Source organism: Channa argus, chromosome 4 (assembly GCF_033026475.1).
Source record: "Channa argus isolate prfri chromosome 4, Channa argus male v1.0, whole genome shotgun sequence".
Taxonomy (NCBI): domain Eukaryota; kingdom Metazoa; phylum Chordata; class Actinopteri; order Anabantiformes; family Channidae; genus Channa; species Channa argus.
In genome coordinates this window covers 3495769-3517097 of record NC_090200.1, presented here as the reverse complement: position 1 = coordinate 3517097, position 21329 = coordinate 3495769, and the positions used below count along the sequence as shown (strand labels likewise).

The window sequence follows — 21329 nt, the reverse complement described above, 5'->3', positions numbered from 1 at the left end:
GTGTATTTTTGTCTTGTGAACAGGCCAATTTACTTTTTTGGGTTGGTTTATGATTATTCATGCTAGAGAGACTCCCGGCTGTTAATGGACTTAGCACTGTTTTGTACTCCCTCACTGGAAATGGATAATTACTCCATTGAGGAGGCGAACCCTTGCAGTCCAGCCTTCCTGTTGAAAAGGAATGAATATAGCGTTACATGTATGTAATTTCTTAAAGGAAGCATTTCCTCTGTAGCCTGCAGGGATTAGGCCTAATGACAGAAGTTAATTATATTAAGAGTAATTTTCAAAAACAGTTCATGAACTGCAAATTATACTTAAAATTGCTCCTTAATGCTCTTAACTGTAATTAAATTGCCTAATATCTTAAGAAAATGAACATGTGGAAGAGGAGTAATAGGTGATAGAAACATTTAGGTGATCAATGATTGATAATGATAGTGTGGATGAAATCAATAATTTGATATTGAGATTTATTTTTTTAGCATTCGTGAAATGTTTCAGCGGCTTTGTTTGGCTTTCATTTGATTGCAGCTTCTCCAGCTTTCAAGAGCAATCGGGGAAAAAAAAACAGTGGGCAGAGAGTGAGGCGCAACGTTTTCCTTTTGCTTCTGTAAAAGTTTAAAAATGAGTCTGCTTCGTCTGCTTTTCATTCATATTGAGAAACCTCCAGCAGCCTGTCACGATTTCTGTGTCACACTATAAGCCAAGGTGTGTGTATTGTGCTTGTTGAAGGTAAAGTGAGCTTAGACCAGAACAGTGAAGTTGGTAAACTAAAATACAGGTGATGATTGTCTGTGGGTTCATCACTTTAAGCAACTTTTTTCACGTTCAAGGAGTCGAGTGAAGTTTTTAAGGGGAAGAAAGGATGCTAACGGAAGTGTGGCTCCACTTGTGGGGCCTTCCTCGTGTCTTTGGACTCGGCTCTTTACCTTCTCTCTCGCAGTTTCCTGTGACAGCATTCCCCCATAATGACACGCTGGTTCATAAATGCATGAGGAGATGAGTCGGCCATCACGCGCTGCATTGAGCTTCCGTCTGTGTTGCAAAGACTCGAGTTGTGCCACTTTTCAAAATGCCTCCACGCGCCTGACTACAACTCCTGTCCTCTACGGAATTAGTTTTTGTGATTTTATTTTTCTCTCCTCTTCAAGCTGGTGAAACCTCGACACGTAAAGTGAAAAGTGCTCGAGCTGTTGTGCGTTTTAATCCCCCAAACAGTTGACGACGTGCATTTTTTAAGCATTTCTGAGCTCTACAGGAGATGGAGGGGGGAGAAACGGGAGAATTATGTGCATTTGTCTGCCTGTAATTAGGTGTATTTCTTCCCTGAGTTTTTATTTAATGATTGGCTTTTACAGCGAAGGCCAGTGCTTTTGAAGTGTAATGATTCTCCACTCAGGCGACTTAAAAGGTGGAGGGAAGGAGGAGGATAAAAAAAGAAAAAGAAACTGCCATCCCTTTGCAGCTTTGAGCAACCCTTAATCTGTACAAAATTTAGGTTTGCCTTGCTTTTTCGGGATCAAACACTCACGAGAACCTATTATTCAATCATAACTGGTATGTTAAACCAGCAAAATGCCATTGTTAAAGTACTCGCAGGGGGGGGTTTCACCTCAGAAAGGGAGGTTTGGAGGCTTTCCGAGTCATACTATTTGTGCAACTGTGCATAATAAATCTACTTGGAATTTCATGTTGCTGGGACTGTATGTTCTGTGTGGCTGAAGTGCATGTGTGTGAGGGTCTTTTTCACACACACATACGCAGTATGCACGTACAAAAACACACACTCGTGGTATCTTCCATCTCTGCCGTGAAGCCAGACCCCCCTCGGCTTTTCTCACTTGTAATCATGTCCAAATTTGCACAGGAAGGCAGGGGGAAGGGGAGAGCCATGTGAACTTGTGTGGGTGTTTTCTGTTTTTTTTTTTTTTTTTTTTTTTTTTTTTTTCCCTTTCCTGACAAAACCCGCTTCTGATTACCACCGATCTCTGATGCCCGAGATCCAAATCACCTTCTGAAGCCTTTTAAACACCAAGCTCGGAAACATTTTCCTCTCGGTCCTTTTTCGAGTGAGAGAGTGAGCTTGGCTCAAGGAAAGAGAAAAACACTGTCTGCCAAAGAAACAAGTGCATAAAGTTTAAATGTAAAGAATGCAGATTGAGGTCCTCGCTGCTAGAAAGCCTCAAAGGTAAATGGTAAACAAGCTGAACAACTTACACAAAGTCACAGAATAGCGCCAGAAATATTTGAAAGAATCCGGTAGCAGCTGTTTGCATTTTCTCAAACACAACTTTTTTTTATAAAATGTTGCTTTAGACTCTTCACATGAAGCCGTGTGAGTCCTCTGCAGCAAACATTCACCATTTGTGATTTTTAAGCCGACTTTTGATGAGACTGATGAGGATCAGGATGCTTTAAAAATGCAAAAAAGCTATTATAGTTCAGGTTTTGCTGCTAAATTTTAGAACATGAACTTAAAAATGTAATTTTGTAGTTAGTCTTTTATTAGAATTTGAACCAAGGTAACAAATTTGTTTTTGTGAAATGTTTGAACTCCCTCAAAGCTAAACCTGCTTAGCCGCATGCTCTTTTGTTTAAAGTGTATTTAAATATTACATTTCGCCAGATTTTAGGAGCCATGTTCTTGTTAGGGTCGACATGTACTTGGCTTTTGCCTGAACATCTCCATTCAGTCCTAGTGTGGGTCTCAAGGCAGCTTGGAGGATTTTGCAGGACTCTGAGTAAGTGTGTGTGTGTGTTTGGGCCCACCTTGGCAGGGGCATTAGCTATCAGCAGGGCCCAGCCGGCGTGCTAGCAGTGACAGCGTAGTGTTTGTAACAAAGCTGGTCTGACTGTGATGCTTCACATTTGTCCCTTGGGCAAAGTGAGGTGGAACCTTCCAGGAAAGGAGGCCTCTAAATGGAACTGGCGAGAGCTGAAGGTGGCAGCAATGGTGGCGAAGCCGCGCAGCCCTTCGCCATGTGTGCTGAGGAAGTCTACACGGCGGTCGGACCTAGTGCAGCCAGGACGTCTGGCCAGCATGTTACATGGGTACATGACAATGAGATGGAAGATGACTTGACTTCATTTGGAGCAGCATAATATGCTGATTCTTTTTTGTCACCTCTATGTTTCTACTTATCCCTCTGCTTCTTATTCCTGGTTTCATTTTATCAAATTGTGCGTATTCATAGCCATACAAACCCACAACTGAATACTTTGTGTGTCTGCTCCTTTGGTTTGCATCTAACAAGTATTCTTGCATTGACTTTCTATCTCATTCTACTTAACAACCTCCAGTGACCAAACAGAGAGTTTGTTGCCCATTGCTGACAACCCTGGCCAAAACACGTGGACATTTACCACCGAGAAGTTTGTCAGAGAAGTTTTATGCTTCTCATAGACACCCTGCCGCCCTCATTTGCGTGATCTCGCCGAGCATCAATCTGCTGTCTGTGGCGATGTCAGTGAAATGGCCTCGGCCTCTGATTGTGTATGAAGGCTTTAATTAGCTGCATGGCTCAGATCGCTGGGTGTCAGGCTCTATCGGCTGAGGCAGAGAGGATAATGATGATGATGGTGATGATGATGTCGGTGTAGCAGCGGTGGTTGGACTGGGTGAAGTGGGTCAGGTCCAAAGTAAGTGGACATGCGAGTGACACGGGCATGTGATGTGACCCGTTAGCGGTGGGCTGGATGGACTCGGGGGTAGGTCTCTTCCTGTCCGTGTCGGCCGATGCAGGACGCCGGTAGCCAGGGGGCAACAAATCAGAGGAAGTCAGAGTGACGCTGGCTGAGAAGTTTACTGCTCTGCATTTCACTGCGCTTCAAGTCGGCTCTCAGAAAGTGTGGAGCTGCAGCTCTGCTTTTAGATTCCCCACCCTGTTACAGTAGCTTGAAGTTTATTCTTGCTCGTTCCAGCTATGGACAGAGCTAGAGAGACGAATCTGCGACGGCTGAAACAATCACATCTACACACACAGTAGTTATGAGTGTTTTTTATGGTTATTGTTGTTTGTTTTTGTGTGTATAACGTTTATCTATGTAATGTTTTTTTCTGTCACTTTTCTTCTCTTTGCCCATATTTTGCCATTGTTTTAATCTCTTTTGGCATTTTTGATGTAACTTTTTGGTCTCTTTTTCTTCATTACGTAGTTTTTCCTTTTTCCGTTTTTGTCTGGTCATTTTTCATCTCTTCAGCTCACTTTTTGTCTTGTGTTCTTTTTGTTGTATTACATGTTTGAATTTTATTTCATTTTAGTCATTTTGTGTCTTTTTAACAGAGCTTTGCTACTTTCAAATAGGAAATATTAAAACTCATTTCACACTGAGCACAGGCCCCCACCTGACCTCTCGGGGCCCCTGGGCCTTTGCCCAGTAGGCCTGTTCAGTAATCCATTCACGACAACGTTACGGCCTTTTGTTTCGTTTTTCTTTGTTTCTTTCCTTGGTTATTGGTTGTTTCTGTTCCTTGCAGCCTTTCTTGAAATTTTCTTTGCTTCCCTTTCTTTCATCCTTGATTTAGTCTGAAGTTTTAAGATTGTCAGGGCTTTCAGTCATATCTAACAATCTTAATTTGTTTTCATTCTGTATTTATATCTGATTTTCTGTTTTTTTTTGTTTTAATTTTTTGTATATATTCTAATTCTTTTCCTGTTCATTCAATCTAATCAGTTCTGTATTTTCGTCCACGGCACTGGCACGTAGAATTTTCTTGTATCCAATTACACTTCAGCTAGCTCTGACTTTATGAAAAACATAGAACCCACACCTGTAACAGGAAGAGTTTATTCTACATCCAGCCAAATAGTACGGAGGACTTACCACCAAACTACAGAGCTGGAAGTCTTTGACCATGATATTAGCTGGTGTCTTCTTGTCTTAGCCTAAACAGGGCATGTGTAGCCACAGGGCAGCAACATATCAGAGGTGATCAGCATGATGCAAACTGAGAGGGCACACACACACACACACACACACACACACACACACACACACACACACACACACACACACACACACACACACACACTTGCACACACAGCTCCCCTGTATGTTTGTTGCACAGTTGAAGTTGAATTCCATTAGAATTCCTGTAAAAATCTTCAACCACAGGAAACCTTAAACACAACATGTTGAGAATAAAAACACCAGGGACATTACGCAAAATGTTTTCATATTTGACCCGAGATTAAAAAAATAATTTTACGATTTTACATCCACTTCGTTACGGTCTTTTATAGGCACTCATCCAAGTTTCCAAACCTGTGTGTCTTTGACGCATAACTTTTTTGTAGCAGTATTACAATGTTTGCAGACAGGACAGTGTGTAATATATGTTACAACTCCCAGGGGCAAACAAAGTGTAATAAACCGGGATTATTCTTTAAAATTGTCTAAATGGGTTTGAATTAAAGACCAAAGGCACGTCAGCCATTTTTTATCCGTCCTACAACGTGAGCTTTCAACTTCTAAGCAAGTGCACTGGAAAGAATTGAGTTGTCAAAGACGCTGTTGGACAAAAGAAAACACACTGCGCACAACTGAGTCCAATCATTCCCAAGAACAACCAACCAAGCTCCAACAAAGCCTGACAATAACAATTTGTGTACTTTTCTTTGCTGCTGCCTCGTCTCTTAAGACCAAACCTAAAAGAGTTTGGGATTCTAGTCAGAGTTGAGCGATGATTAGATTGCTTCACCCAATTCTTCTATCATCTGTCTTCCAGTGCCTTTAATATGCAAATTGTAGGTATGCAAAGCTCTGATGCTTTTATTTAAAAGACATGTCCTCAGGCAATAGCAGTGGGCTTCCAGGGAGAGCTCTTTTTTAGCATGAAATAAATAGTTGTTAAAGGGATCACACAAGTTCGTATCTTGGAAGATGAAAAGCTAATTGACATGAATAATTTATTTGTATTGCAGTATCTTAAAGATATCAAATAGCAGTGGATAAATAAAACTTGAGTTCAAACATGATATCGAGCGTCGACAGGGCCTTCCGAATATTCAGAGGGAATTACATCTTTCAGATTAGTCGTCATCCTTTAAACTCATAATGGCATTTGTCCTTAGGTCACTCCACTGCAATTATCACATATTACCAGAATACTCAGAGGTATTAAGAATAATGATCTGAATATGAATTATTATGTTGCTCTTGCAGTTCAGGATGGTTCTTTCTTTTTTTTGGGGGGGGGGAGGCTTAAGCAGAGAGAGGAGAGATAGGTACAGAATGGCTTTGCTTCCAAAACATACAGCATTCTACTGTGTTTTCATCTAATACTAGGAAGTTAAAATTTCCAGTTGCAGTCCTCACTTGGGAAGGTCACAGGTCAACAACAGAAACATGACGGCACCTTGGGACCAGGAAGTGAACTCCTTCAGCCGGTGAGGGTTGCAATAGAGGAACTTGTAGGACAAAAACCAGCAACATCCAAGAGAACCTGGCTGCAAACAAAGGTGGTAGACTGAGGAAGTAGTAGGTTTTGCTGACAGCTGTTGGACGTTTAGATGAAGATAGTTAGGAAATAAGGTCTAAGATGAGAAAAAGCCACTGGTCAAGACGATAAGCCGTAGGAACAGTCCAAAAAGGTTAACTTTATTAAATAAATACATAAATTCTGCTTCGGGAATGACACCATATTCTTAAAGTCTGAGATCTTTGTCTGCAGGCAGGTTAACCTCACAACGGCTGTGTAAAGAGGAGGCCAACACACACACTGCTGGTTTTCTTCTTATGTCAAACCGATAATTGTTGTTTCTTTTAACCATGACGGTTTCCTGAACTTGTCTGTGCGCCTATTATTGTAACCATGACGACAAAGGTCCTATAACCTTACCAAAGTACTTATTTTAACCCAAACCATGCCCTTTCTCTAAAAAAAAACAAGTTGTGTTTGTGCCAAAACCTAAAACTAAACCATGCCTGTTCCATAACCTTAACTGCCTGTTTTCCTATTGTAACCACGATCACAAAGGCCCAGTCGGCCACCGCTATCATGTGCCACATGGTCATTATTGTAACCATGAGCAGGAAAGTCTGTAGGGGTGCGTTTGTACCAGAGGGTAAGGACAAAATACCTATATGGTTGTTGGGCTGGTTGACTTGCTGATCCTATATGATTATAAAATACTAAGTAAAAGTGTGTTAAAGATAATTTGGAATCCAGTTGTTGCAGACACCCCTGTGTGTATGATGTGTACATCATTTTTCATGTAGGCATTGTCTTCTTATTATCTACCTAAATAATCCATTGATTTTCTTCCATTGTTATTACATAGACACCATACTGTGCTATGTTATAGACACAGGAAAGGCTTATGCTGAGTTTTACAGTATGACATTCATGTAAAATTTGGCCAGAAATTGGCCAGTTTCAGTTCACTAAAAACTGAACTGTTTGCCCTTTGACCTATCACTGGAAAAGCGGTATTACTGTCTTTGTCTTGTGCACTTTTTCCAGCTTTGAAAACCCGTTTCTTTCCACTTTGAAGGGAAGTTTACAGGCTGATGTGGGCATCTTGTCTTCACCACAGTGCTTTTGTTTTAGCTCATGACTTAAAATGAACATGGTGCTGATTTGACAGGGTCAAGATGACAAATAAATCACCTTTTCTTTCGTATTCTGTTAGTTTTGGCTTTAGGAACGAAGTTGTTCATCTTCATTGTTTCCCACGAGTTCAGTTGGAGATTCAAACACATCTCTTTCAGTGACCGATTGACATTTTCTCAAAATGATGAAGCCAGCCCACCAGACCCTCCACCCAGGCTACAAACGAGCACTCAAAGTGTTTTAAAATTTTAGCTTGACCCCAGCACAGAGGAGGTCCACTCACTACGAGTTTAATCCTACTCCATATCTCTTTTGGCATAGTTAGAATTCACAAGAGCTCAGCTCTAACGGGAAGGCCCTTCTGATTAGACAAAACCCACAATGCCCTCTGTTGTTGTCGTGAACTTTTGACTGCGTGGGCCGGGCCTCGACAGCGGCAGGCTGCGCTTAGGAGTCGGCAGCGGGGCGGAATATTTGACATTTCTCCGTGATGACAGCCTTGTTACTACTCTCATTTTGTACTGTATGCATCCTTTCTGTGTGGAACCACGTCTCCCGTGGCAACACAAAATCCGATTTGGATGACAAATACTTTCCGGCTCTGGAGTGTGGACTGTGTTGGGGAATTCCACCTAGTTTGTACTCCAACTGAGGCTTGAGCACTTATTCTCAAGGACTATTTGACACATGCGAGACATAAATTCTGTCTTTGGTGACATGGCAAACGTGGTTAGGATGAAGTATCAGAAGCACTTTCCTACTTTACACGAGTGTAACCTCGGAGAATAAATGTCATCTATAACTGTACATATCACTGTTGTCATGAAAATACCTCCCCACAGGTTAAGTTTGAAACCAGATTCTCTCAGTAACATGAAGACTGTTATTTATTAGGCTGACATTTTGGAGATGGGAGCTTTTTATCTGACTTAACATTCAGTGCAAATGCAGATGAGTGCTGTGTACTGTGGCTCCAGTGTCTCTGAGAACTGGCTGATTGCCCTTGTTGGTATTGTTACACCATGAGCTACTTTGCAATACCACCAAACATGCCGAATAACATTACTACATTTTCCACATGTAGCAACTACTGTAAAAGTATGTCTTTTGGCTAAATACAGTTTTTATACTTCATAAAAAGAAACTGACCCACCATAAACTAACAAAACTTCCTGTTAATCAAATTAAATACTTAATAAGCTCTTAATAGCCCTTTGTGACCAAGCTAATAAGCTTGCCAACATACAGTTAGCCCCCCCTTCAGTAAAGCTATTGATTTAAAACCATTTATTGTATTTATTGTTTTTGTCCTTTTGGCTTATCCCGTGAGTTCAGGGTCGCCGCAACGGATCCTTTTGTCCGCATGTTGATTTGGCACAGTTTTTACGCCGGATGCCCTTCCTGACGCAACCCTCCCGAATTTCTACCGGGCTTGGACCGGCACTGCACAGCTGGGAGTAGGAAGGGGCTGTTGGGGGTTCAGTTTCTTCCCCAGAGACACTCCGACATATAGCCGGGACCGGGGATCGGACCACTGACCCTGTGGTCTGGGGACGACTGCCTCACCAACTGAGCTACAGCCGCCCCCTTATTGATTTAAAACAATGTTCTTTGTCAATTTTTGGTTATATTTTGCTAAACTAGAAAGAAACTCAGGGTTGTTTGTTCATGGCTGGCTAACAATTAGTCTTGTACTGTAGCTACAAAATGTACATCGAACAGTGAATAGTTAGTGTTGTTTTCAACTTAGTCAAAGTATCTTCAGGACTAGAAGTGTATTCTTTCATACCTTATGTTGAGTACAGGCTATTTTAATGACACTATAACACACAAACAGTATTTAGTCCGTCCCCGGTGAGAATAGGTGTGCATGTAGAAGAGCAGTCATATGAGATGCTGACAGTATTTTCCCTTTGTTCAGGAGAGAGAATAAAACCCCAGTTGGACTGAGAGCAGTAGTCGTCAGCAACTTCAACTTCACATAACCCTTTTGTAAGCCAACGCGTCAGACCAAATCAGGTAAGACCGGTTTTAATGTGAATCTTCGTATAAATTGGTGCTTACTGTTGCAGGTACTCATTTGTTTTATGTCGGTGATGCTTGCATTGGAAGTTGAGTTGTAACAAAACGTGCCTAGTTGTGTATGAGAAGCTCTTGTTGAGCCTGTTGGAGATGTAGAATGTCTTATGCTCTAACATCTATAGCATCCATTATGTTCAAATGCAACATTTCTACATGGCACTGACACAGAGCATCGTTACTTTGATACATCTCTATTAGTAGGAGTTTCCCCGCTGCCTGTTACTTCACACCAAGTGCGACCATACAACCTCTCTGCTGTTAAATCACACGCCGAGGCCTAAAATATCCTCTATTTTGATATCATGCGGCGCACAAATGAAATCCAGCGCGGTAATATGAAGCAGGATATGTAACCTCACAACTCTTCTGGACCGAATAGCAAGTGTTAAATGAGAGAAGAGTGGAGTCTTTGAATAAAGAAATACATTCTTATTGAGGAGGTGAGGGGCTGACAATGAACCCCCTCGCTCCTAGTTGAGCCTGCGAGAGGCCGACTTGTTCATCCCTTGTTATGCTGCTAATGTGTATGATTTAAGGGGGAATTATGCACATCTCAATGTGCCTATAAATGACATTATTCATGCACAGGTGCTGCACTAAGCAGCTCCTGAATGATAATTAAGATAATCTTTCTCTTTTTTTTTCTTCCTTCACGCTCGCTCGCTCCCTTTTCTCACGGATCCACTTTGTTCAGGCAATATCTCCTGTGTCAATACCTCGCTAGACTGCAGCCCCTCTCCCCTCAGCCATTGTCTGATCCTTATTCAGCACTAAAACCCGCACTAACAAGTGAGACCACGTCTATGTTTCTCCCCCGAGCCCGATGGTATTTCTGAGAAATAACGTGCCAAGTTGAATTAAAGTGAGAGGAAAAAAAAAAAAAAAACTTTTGCAAGCCAGAAACTTGGCTGCAGCATTCCTGGGGGAATTCACCGCGCAATGAATTTCTCAAACGAGAATATGAAGACATTGATGTTGAGCACTTTGCATATGATAAGCTCTTTTTCCATAAAGAGAAATGATTAGTTTTGGAATGGTTAGGAAATGTTGCTGGGGAAAAAGTGTTTCAAGCATTCAGATATTAAGGACATTTAGAATACATTAAAAAACAGAGAAATTTTGTCATAGTTAGGCAGTAAGTTAAGCCAAAATTATGTTTAAACTCTGGTTTTCTGATTAAAAAAATTGTACTAAAGCAAAACTTTCTTTCCTAGCAGAAAAAGCACACATGAATCACATTGTCCCTGAACTGTTTGGACAGTAGCGAGAGACACGGTGCCAAATATCCCTGTAGAAGTGCATCATCACAGAGATAGCGTTAGTGAATCCAGCTTCGTTTGTGTTATTGGGGAACCTGAGGCTGTTTGGGGCTGGAACCCCTCTCTGCTGTGGTAAACAGTGAGTGATGATTATCAACGCTTACCGAGAGGAAATCCAGCTGTATTGTTTTAGCACAGTCACTTGTTTACAAGAACCTCTCTCTAGTGGATGGGCTGCGCTTGATTCAGTTTTCTTTTGTGTGCAAATCACTCGTTTTGTTTGTAGTTTTTCGATTTTCTTGTTGTGTTATGCTCCGAGTCGGCCCTGTCTCCAGCCTCTGTTGTGAGGGAAGCCATCCAGTGTCTTCGCGGCCTGCAGCTGGGTTTCATTAGGCGGCTCTGCCACACCCTTTCATTTCAAATAAACACACTGGGTATGTATACCAGAGCAGAGACAAATAGGGGGCTGCAAATAATTCATAGCATTTGCTTTAATTGCTCTGAGTGCCAGATGCGTTGGAGTTGGAGTGTTCAACAGCGTTTTTAGGTGCTTCAGGTAAGGTGTCAGTGTCAGGAAAGGTTACATGTCAGACATGAAAACTAACTACTTCTGTACTCAAGAACAGTTTATAAAGTACTTGTACTTTATTTGATGCTAATCCATTTAAGACTAATCTTTACTTTTTCGCCACACTTTTCATGGGAACAACCAAATTCATACATCAGCTATAAAATGTTGCACTAATTAAACAACCTTAGCTTCACCTTACTCAGCTATAACAAGGACAAAGGAATAACATGGACATCATATCTACCTTACATCACATAACAAAAAAACGCTTTGAATTCTAGTGGAACTCTTGTGGTGAGCTGTAAACGCAGCATGATGTAGCAAAAATGTGTTAACACATCCAGCCGACACAGAGAAACATTGTTGTTCTTGTAAAAAATGTCTTCTTGTACACATGATGAGTTTAAGTCCAGACTCTGATGTATGGCTCTGTTTTGATCTCCACCAACATGGCCTCTTTTGCTGCTGTTATATATATACTGTTCACCAGGTAGATGCTCATGTGTTTTTGTATTTATTTTTTGCTGGAACCAGTGATGATGAAAGTTGTGAGAGAGAACAAAATCTCTGAAGTTACAGGCTGTATAAACAGCTTTTTACGTAGTTGGTACAGTAGCCATTGATTGTTTGTGTGGCTGTATTGATTATCGCAGTATTTGTGAGGGGTTTGACACAAAAATGCCGCTTAAAATAGTCAATGATCCTTCTATGGCTATTTTAACTTTTGGAAATGATTTTTCCACCTCTGAAAAACACCCATTTGGGTCTTTGGAAGTTAAATTTATGATGTTTCTTGCAAGTAAGGCTTGGTCACAGATGGATGTTTGCCAGTTGTTTGTACGGAAAAGAGGACATAAATTTGCAGAGTGGTTTTGCGGCGGAAAAAATGTCATTGCAATAGTCAACAAGTTCTCGAAATATGAGTGACAGAGTAGGTTGCTTGTCACTGCTTTCCAAACCGACCCACACGAATTTTGTATGATCTGTCAGCATTTGTCTGTAACTTTCAAAATTACAAAAATGATTTAGAAGTGTAATAGTTTTTTTGTTTGGTTTTGATGTAACCGTTATTTATTTGAATAGTGTAGAAGTGAAACCAACAATAGAAGAAATTACTTTTCCTTGTGAGGATATTATCCATTAGTGCTTTTTCTTACCAGGTTTAGAATTAAAGTATAACAAAAATATTTAAATCAAGCCAATCATCTGAGTTGAATGAATTTCTCCAGTAATTTGTGACACTTCATGAGCTGAATAGGAACTCCTACACTATAGTAAGAAAAAAACTTGGACCGCGGACTACATCTGTCACGGCTGCAGTCGCAAACGGCAGAATTAACTTCCTCTAAAACCAAGATTTCCTCTGCAAATGACACTGAATCATATATATTTGAACTGTGCCCTCTGGCTACATTGTGTCCTGAAATGTCTTAAAAAAGGATGAAAATGTTAAGGGGCTGGTATAGCTCCAGTTTTAAATTAGAAATAACCCAGCAGAACGCTTGACTTACAGAAAAGGTTAGGTTTAAACACAACACATTAATCTCTGCTTCTAGTTTGCACATTTATGGATCTCAGTTGGTGTGCTCTTCTGTATGTGTGTGTGTGTGTTTGTGTTTGTGTTTACTGGGCAGAAACACCCACTACCATTAACCAAAATATGAAAAAGCAATTATAGAAAATGAGTGTGTACAGGGAGAAGTGTCCGCTGATATCATAACATATTAAAAAAAAAACACATTTTTAAATCAGGGTTGAAGAAGGTTTGTTGGTGTTATTGGTTTAATCTAAATATGATAAGGCACAGATGAAAATCATGAATTATTTGGATCATAATATAGTTTGAGGATGCCACTCTGTGCAGTCTTCCCTTATATAAACACTTCCAGCAGTAGGAATGTGTGCAAAGGCCTTACAATTTCCACCTGATTACAACGACATAGGCTCATATCTGTTTTCGCCGGCTGTGCGTCTTTATTCCCTTTTTTGTAGCAGAAATTGCAGCTTTTACCGATGACGGGCAATTTGAAAGTGCCCTTGTTGAATAGTCACAGGTGCCATGTTGTTCGAATCAAGCGGACTAGCTGTAAATAGCTGGAGTGGTTTTTATTTTTTCCTCTGTGCAGGAAGAGAGCACACAAAAGTGTATTCAGAATGAAATGCTGTTTTATGTGGCTATTAGCAGATTGGAGTTTTAGTTATACAAACATTTTACAGGGGCTGCAATAATCTCATTGGCTGAGTTACACCATGCTGGGGGGGAGGCAAAGAGCCATGTTTGTTCAGTAGTACTTAAAGGCACCTGATGGAGATTTTGACCACTGTTGGTGCTATAGAGCTAGGTTGGTATGAGTATTCCCTTGTTTTGTTTGCAGCATGCAGTTATGCAACACACATTTTAATGGTTTCACACTGGTTTCATCTTGCTAACATGAATGTGAACAATGCAGTCTTTCATTTTCACTTAACAACTTTGCACAATGTTTTTTTTTTGTGAGTTGAAAATGCATTCAATATGCTCATAAGGCCTCAAGTGTGTGTGTGTTTTGGTGTACAACACAAAAGTTAAACACAACTTTGATTTGTTTACAAGAAGGCTCCAGAGGTTACTTTTTACAACTGCATGATAAACAAAGGCGTATGGTCAAAATCAACTATTAGTTATTGTTGTGGCATTTTTCCTTAATGCATTTAGACATCAAGACTGCGTATGTTCTCAGGCTAGCGTTACTAGAAGCTTTCTATAGGGTAATAGCTGTAAATTGAATCAAATCAAAATGTTAGCGGGGCACTTTCATGATTTTTTAGCTGTTTGGATTCTTGTCTGACCTTTAGTCTTGATACAATTTGTGTTATACAGTAACAGCTGAACCACGGCTGTGAATCAGAAGCACTTTGACCATCAGACTTATGTGCATTATAGAAACAAGTAGCACAAATTAGCGTCAGATGTTTTAGCTTGTCACCGAACATGTGAAGATGTTTGCCAAAATTACTGGACTGGATGTTCTTTGAAAAGGCTCACAATGACTTTTAATGTTTACTGTCATTGCAAATCTGTCACATTGGTAATTTCCTTCAGCATGGAGCCTGGCGTTTAACAAGAAATGTGTAACCTTTACGTCTTTTGTGCTTAGATTCCATGACTTGGATTTGTGCAGAATGCTCAGGGTTTTGCTGTTTTGCAACCAAGCAAAGTTGTTGTAGTGCCTTTATCTAGTGTTATCCACAACAAAAGTGTGTGCATATGTGAGTGTGTGTTTGTGTCGTATCATTTTCAATATCTCCAGCTCTAAGATCATATACGACAGAATCAAGCAAACATTGAAAAGCGAGATCTGTGTGTGTGTGTGGTGGTGGTGGTGGCTGTGGTGGTGGTGGTGGCGGTGGTGGGGGGGGATGAAACATCTTTGTTCCCTCTGCTCTTTAGAGAGCTTTAGTTGGGCCGTCCTCACTGAAGCATACAGGATGTGCCTGATGTTTCCTTGGCAAAGGAAAAGGTAAAAATAGAGAAGATTCATCTGGTTTGAGTTCTGCGGCACCACATTACTTTAGAGGTGGTTTTTTTCCTGCTCTTTTTTTTGTTCAGCAGTCCTGGGTCCCTTTTGTGTGATTGAAGCTCAAACAGACCAGGAAATGCAAATAATCCCGGTTCTGGAGACGTCCAGTGACGTGATGGTTGGGACGATACGAGGAGGCTGGCCGGCTCGCCACATTAAAGGCTGAGTTTGAGCGAGAGATGAGTGGAGACTGGGTTAAGTTAAGTGAGAGGAGAGGACTTCAAAGCCTGCTAGGTTTGCTTGCCATATTGAGAGTGACGAGATGTGTCTTATATTAATAGCATTCACCAGAGTTTCTTCTTTCTGCTCCTAACTTGTTCCATTGTTCTGTACTTGCCGCAATGTGGGTACAGAATGAAAGAAGTCATTTTAAAGCTGCAGAGTACATTACACCTTGATTACACACAAGGGGATGCCGTTGAAGGATGTACTATATGATTGTTTGACATATCTCTTTTTATCTGATTTTAGGGTGCTTGTTAATGCAGATGTTCCTCAAAGTTGCAAACTCTCATAGCTCATCATGCACATTTAAGGTACGCGAAACTTAGTATCTGCTTAAAAACATCTGCTAAAAATGTTTAATCCTCAGTTTAATTCGTTTTGAATATTGGTTTAATTGAAAGGTTTGCATTCATATTTTTTGAAAAATGCATGAAGACTGAAGAGAAAACAGTTCCCCTATTACACACGTGCACAATAAACAAAACAAAACCTGAGTCCAATTGGAGACTATTCAGAGTTTTAACAGTAACATTACACCACTTTACCTGTAAGCCAGTGGTTCTCCACTGGACAACTGGAGACGTCTTTATTGGGAAAATCAGTCTGGAGTCATCACAGTGACCCAGAGACACATGCACCCTGTGCATGAAGATGGAGGTAAAGGGGATTTTTTTTCTTTTTTCTTTTTTTTCTTTATTGAACCCTGTCTTTCAGAACAATAGTTATAGGTTTAGCCTGTGTTTCCAGTTGCTTAAACTGAAACAATATCCTCAAGCAAATCCACAATTGCTCAAAGACATCGTTTTGTACACGAGTGTTTCCTGACAGGTAGCCAGGAGAGTTTAGGATCTGACCTGGACAATGCTGAGTATATATTTTTTTTATTTTCCTTCTTCTGGTGACTCAAGTTTGGCTCTGCATCCAAAAAAAAAAAAAAAAAAACTCCTCAATTATGATAATAATTTTCCAGCAGTGGTCTTAATTCATATCCACTACTGTACAGAAGGGAATCAAACACTATTTCAGAGATGGCTGATTTGCATATTATGATGCAAACAGTGCCCATCATCCCTTCTCCTCATTAAACACCCTGTATCTCTCCTTCTTTTTGTCTGTTTTTAGAGAAAGAAAAGACACACAAACGCACAAAAAAAACTTGATTCGGCCGCTTTAATTCTTCTCAGTAGACTTGTAATTGGTGTTTACATGATTGGCTTTTACTCTGTTCGCTGCTCTTCCCATAAATCCTTGTCAATCTAAAGTCAGTCTAGCATGTTATCAAGTGAACAGAAACAAATAACGCCTCAAAACACGACTGTAAACATTCCATAATTGACTGTTTAGGAACGCGATCATCAGTTAGGGTTTGATTTGAGGATGTAATCTGCTTTTGCGGATGCCAGGCCATTCAACCAAAATGGACACGAGTTAATGCAGCTCTAACCTCTGAGCCATTTATGCTCGTTGAATGTACTTGTAATGATTAAGTTTGAAAGAGCCATGTTTTATCATCGGCCAACACAAGAGTTGACAATCTTAAGACCTTCAACGAGAAATAATTAGGATCTATTTGAATGCTGAGTGTGGTGCACAGTGCTGAGACAAGAGCTAAGCTTGTTAACGAATGTGGTTGCAATTAAATAGCTCCCCCTCCGCCCCCTGTTTATGTTTTTTTATCACCTGAAAATTGATTATAATTCTCACCATTGCTTGACCATAAAGTTTCAAAATCTCTGCCAGCATAATTGAAAATGCCCATTCTAAAGCAGCGTCTGAGCAATTGTGTTTGTGAGGTTTTTAAATTGTTTCCCCACAAAAGACCAAAAGTATTTTTAGTTCCCGCAGATCCCCCATGAAACCTGAGCTGGCGACATGGTTAAAATTAGTCCGTGCTGCTTATTTGAATGTTTTCCCCCCTTCCTCATCCTTTTTAATTTCTCCACATAGTTTAACATTAAAAATCAGGTCAAGCTTTAAGATTTATGAGCAGAGAGGAGAAAAAAAGAATTAATGGTATGCTATTTTTATTCAGTCAGTCGTCTGTTAATTTGGTATGACCTTAGTCAAAGGCGGTGAAATAACAAACTCTACTTACTTCTTCTTAAGACCAAACCCCTGGTCTCCGATGTTGTTTTGCTGGGGATGTGAGAAGAGAAGGGCCCGGTGCCAGCCCGCATTTCTTTAACTCTTATCTGCAAAACTCAACACACAGGGTTTTGTGGACATCAGTGGCACTGAGAAACTAATACACTTTCATCTCATTTCATAGCGCATTGTTTCAATTAAGCATTTTTTTTATTAGTCGATTGAAAATCTGTTTTTGATAACACAAAATAAAAAAATCAAAAAATCTGCACAAGCCGTTTGTAGGAAATAAATCCTGACAGCCGAATGAGCCTGCTCATCAAATGCTGATGTCAAAGAGGTGGTGAGAAATGGTGACCATAAAAATTGCTGCGTTGTCTGTGAGCATCTTTGTCCGAGAGCCAAAGCAGAGGTGCGTCACCTCCTTTATTTCCCACCTTTTGCTTGCTGATGAGTGTGACTCCTCCTCATGACAGCATCCAAACTTTGTTGCCCCAGAGGCCCGAGCGCTCACAGCCCCCCTATTGAAGCATCCCTGCAGGGGATTTCTTCACAGAGAGGCTGGAAAGGGAGGGGGTGAAGGTGAAAGTTTGGAACTGAGCAACAGATCTCCAACAGAGGAGGCTTTTGTTGCCAGGTTGCTCATGCTCTGCAACGTGGATGAGCCAGGTGGCCTCTGACCTGACCTCTACTAAAAGAGAACCGGTGGTCAGAAACGCTTAAAAAAAAAAAAATATCAAAGGAATAGGCAAACTTGGTTGGAAGAAAGGATGAGAATGGTGGACGGGAGACTGTGGGGGGACGGCATGAAACAAAGTGTTCAGAAATAGGTCAACCAGTATCTCATTTTTCTTGCTAAGCTTGTAATCACCCATGACAGGCACACTGTGGAACAGGCTATTCAGTTAGAATTCAGGGCTCATCATTGAATTACGGACTCTAATCATCTCTCTCATGATGTGGGGGGAACACTAAGAAAAAGGTTCTTTGTTCTTTATTTGTGTCGAACTGGAATGAGTTACTGTACCTGTGTTATTGATTGTCTTGTAGTTGAGGCAGCCTGATGCTTTCAGCATCTCCACAGAAGAGGAGAAGGACATAGTGTTAATGTTTTGCTTGAGGGCGTCTTTATGAAAGACAAAGGATTATTCTCTTCACTTCCGCAAAGCTGCACAGCCAACTTTTGACTTTCACTTCACCCTACTTACAAGAGAAACCTATTTTCTCAAAGATTCGCACACTTTGGGTTTTGTTTGTCTGAGTTTTCAGTACTGCATCTCTGAGATCTTTATTATTTTATTTATCAGGCTCGTGGATTACCAGGATACTGTTTCAGGAACTGTATTGGAAATGGAGTTGAACTGATCCTTTCACCTCGTCATAAATATTTTCCCCAGGAAATCATGATGAATTCCTCACAAACTAGATCAAGTATTCAAGCGGCCTGGAAATAATTGTGTGTCACTGATGAATGTTCATCAGGACGTGATTCTCTATCTCGCCACAGATTTAAATGTGATCTCGTTAAGCCACCAAGGGACTGAATCTCGCTCATGGGTGGCCAAAGGATACCCTGTCGTTAATGAGGTGTGCACGGGGCCTGCGGGTGATGGCAGTGTCACGCCAAAGCTTTTTGACACCTTAGGGCAGCCGTACAGTATGGCTCAGGCCTCTGCTGTCTGCTAGCATTCATTTGACACTGAAACAATGAAACACGTCGACCATAAAACTGGGTTTTCATTGGTAGTTTTGATCCCTTCCACTCTAAATACCCATTTTAATATGCACTTTACCCATTATGTCTGTGTTAATAAGAAGTCTCTTTGAGAATGTGCCCATTGTTGACTGAGTCTGTTAATTATGACAGCTCAAAGTGTTGCTGTATTCTACTGACTCTTCCTCATAAGAAGCATGATTATTCATCACCATGATAAGAATTAATATGCAGCAAGGCATGCTCCCCTAGAAATGTTGTTTTTTTTTTTTTTCTCTTCCACCAAATTTGAATGCACCAAATTACACATTCAATCCATCTTTGTTTGTGTATTTAACCCTGTTAAACATGGCAGCACTTTGTGACTTTTAAAGACCCGTGGCTTATTGGACTTGGAGCTGGCATCGCTAAGTGACAATTTGGATTGTGTTTGCTATCAAATAAACACTTAATGTATCTGGGGATGTAAACAAACATTTATTCTCTGCCACGCATCTGCTAGAAATAAAAACGAGATTCAGCAACCATATAGCAACCACACCAAACCAAAATCACACCCATTCTGACATGCGCACACCCACTGGATTTTTAGGCGATTAGTAGAACTCGCCATAGTCATTTTCTGATGATATAATGCATTGGCCTCAGCTGAAGAAGGTCAAAAAGAGAGCATCACAATGAGGGAAGCTCTGTAAGCCCTGAAAACTGTAATGGTGAAAGGATCAGAACCCCCTGCTGTTTGTATCCAGAGCATTTAATCAAACTGGCATTAGTTCGACACTATAGCTTAAACTTTGCTTACCTCCCAATCCCAGCCATGAACTTCATATTGTTGACAGTAACTTTGAATTCAACCATAGACTCAGCAACTAAAAGGATAATACGGGCTTATGGTGCTTTTTATAACCTGGCTATTGACCCTGAAACATTGTTTGAGAGATATACAGTTTCAAACACCTGGCTGAGAGTCGAGGAAGCTTCCAGCCATGACAAAAGCATCAATTAAAAGCATAATTAATTTACATTGCCACATTTGCTGACTGTGGATTACTGTTTTTATAATTTGTTATCATATGAGCTTTCATCAAACGCAAAAGAATCTGTCATTCTGTATGTAAGCATGCACACCATTGCTCTCTTACTGAAACATTGGTGTGCAACAGCTATTTTCATTAGCAGCAATTTGCTGCTGCTCACATTTGCTTTGCCAGACTGGTGCTCTTGGCTAACTTTACTTTGAATACATCTTTTTCTGTCTTACACGTTCCATATGCTCAACATGCATATATTTACCGGTGTCAAATGATGCATTGTGGATACTCGGAACAAAAACCCATGGGACTGCATTTCAAATGCTGTGTCCTTATGAGCTGAGGCTCATCTGTTTAATTTAACTTGAATTGTGGTATGTTGTTGTGTGCTGACTACACGTTTTTGTAAAGGTTGACTGCATGTGTGCAACCAGCAGGAGAAACAGGTGAGTCGATGTGGAGGACTGATAACGAAGCCAGTGGCCTAAAACAGGTGAATGACAAACGGTTTTTAGTGTTACTGGCTCCACTTCGTGCATTGCTGATATCGAGCAGAAGAACTTTTCACCTATTGCTTTGTTGCAAAACAAGCAGAGAACGGTACAGAGAAACACGCAAACCAAAATTTCTTTGCAACTGCTTTTAAGCGTGAGATGTCGCGCTACTGCCACTGGCTGTTTGTCGATGTGACAGTGCTTCTACTGGAGCTTAATATTCCCCATGCACACTGCACACACTGCCACGTCGAGCCGGCAGTTTCAGATTTGTATAGTTTAGCGAGAGGAAATTGGCCAAAAAGGAGAGAGAAAGGTGTGATTACAGATTTACCCCACTTAATCTAGATGTGTGTTAGATTTATGTAACTTATGTAATATTATGGTAGTTTGAGTAAGAGTGGAAGGCGGTGGTTGTTCAGACACAATAGTTTAAGTTTCTAGCAAGTCATCACTAATCTATTTGGTTTGCTCTTTCAACCTCCACCATTTTAGAGTTGAATATAACGTTGCAGAAATGCCTTCACAACATTAACAATCAGAAATAAAGTAGTCACAGCAGCTGATTGGCTAAAAAACAATTTTAGCCGCATGCATCAATAAGGCAAACCTTCCATCAGATCAGAGCATTCATATGATATCCCTGCAGCCAGTTCAGAGGCTGTGCATGTTTGTCAGCATTTGTGTGTATATGTGAGTGGTTACATATCTGCGATAATATAACTGAGAATCATGATGCAAGTGTTTCGC

At 40.6% G+C, this 21329-nt stretch overlaps 1 long non-coding RNA gene across 2 annotated transcripts in view; it reads left to right on the top strand.

The window, feature by feature from the left end:
- Window positions 1–21329, top strand: part of LOC137125381 (uncharacterized) — a 218378-nt gene that overhangs the window by 1656 nt on the left and 195393 nt on the right. For both annotated transcript variants that reach the window (XR_010914133.1, XR_010914132.1), the window contains exon 3: window positions 9480–9577. This is a non-coding gene — a long non-coding RNA (uncharacterized lncRNA). The remainder of the gene's footprint in view (window positions 1–9479; window positions 9578–21329) is intronic.